The following is a 1445-nucleotide window of genomic DNA, read 5'->3' on the forward strand; positions in this document are numbered from 1 at the left end:
CCTGAGGCCGGAATTGAACCCGGGTCTCTGGTGCTGTGAGGCAGCAGTGCTAACCACTGTGCCACTGTGTCGCCCATGGGTATGGGTATGGGTTTAGTGTGAGGAGGGAAAGATATAAAAGAGACCTAAGGGTCAACTTTTTCACGCAGAGGGTGGTACGTGTATGGAATGAGCTGCCAGAGGAAGTAGTGGAGGCTGGTACAATTGCAACATTTAAAAGCCATCTGTGTGGGGATATGAACAGGCAGGGTTTGGAGGGATATGGGCCAAATGTTGGCGGGTGAGACTAGATTGGGTTGGGATATGTGGTCAGCATGGACAAGTTGGACCGAAGGGTCTGTTTCTGTGCTGTCCATCTCTATGACTTTGTGCTGTGTCAGGTCTGACAGATGTAGCTATTGTAGAAAGCCTCCTCCTTGGCCTACAGCAGGCTGGGGGAATGATATGAGGTGACACAGAGCAGGACAATGTGCTAGAAGGAGGAGGATAGCTCGCTGTGGGAGATGGGGAAGGACCAAGGGAGACCAGCAGCCAACGGTCTCATTCTGCCTGGGCAGACCCTGCTGGAGCCATCTGCCCAGGATTCTGTGGTCACAATCCCAAACCTTCACTGACAAACAATCTCACACCTTGTCTCTGTCACTGACTCCATCCCAACACCCTCCCGGAAACAAAACACAAGACCAAATAAACCCTGTAAATGAAAGTCAGCAATTCAGCCTTGTGAATTTCCCTAGCGCCTGCCTTTGCCTGTCCTGGTACTATTATACAGTGCTCTCCCAGCAACTGCAGCCCGGCTGCTGGCATTCCCCAGCAGAGTCCGCAATCGGCCTTGTAGGAGATAAGCAGTCCACTGGGAACATGGCAAGCCCAGTTTCCCAGCAGCAGCAGATTATACAGATTCCCAGCAGAAGAAGGGTAATTAGATTCCCAGCAGGAGCAGAGTGAACAGATGCCCAGCAGGAGCAGAGGAAACAGATTCCCAGCAGGACATGCCCAGCAGGGGCAGAGGAAACAAATTCCCAGCAGGACATGCCCAGCAGGAGCAGAGGAAACAGATTGCCAGCAGGATGTGCCCAGCAGGAACAGAATAAACAGATTCCCATCAGGAGCAGAGGAAACAGATTCCCAGCAGGACAAGCCCAGCAGGAACAGAGTAAACAGATTCCCAGCAGGACATGCCCAGCAGGAGCAGAGGAAACAGATTCCCAGCAGGATGTGCCCAGCAGGAACAGAATAAACAGATTCCCAGCAGGAGCAGAGGAAACAGATTCCCAGCAGGACAAGCCCAGCAGGAACAGAGTAAACAGATTCCCAGCAGGAGCAGAGTAAACAGATTTCCAGCAGGACATGCCCAGCAGGAGCAGAGGAAACAGATTCCCAGCAGGAGCAGGGTACAGAGCCTCCAGCCTCTCTGAGTTGTGGGTGCCCTGGCGAGCTGTGCT

The sequence above is a fragment of the Chiloscyllium plagiosum genome, chromosome 16 (assembly GCF_004010195.1).
Source record: "Chiloscyllium plagiosum isolate BGI_BamShark_2017 chromosome 16, ASM401019v2, whole genome shotgun sequence".
NCBI lineage: Eukaryota > Metazoa > Chordata > Chondrichthyes > Orectolobiformes > Hemiscylliidae > Chiloscyllium > Chiloscyllium plagiosum.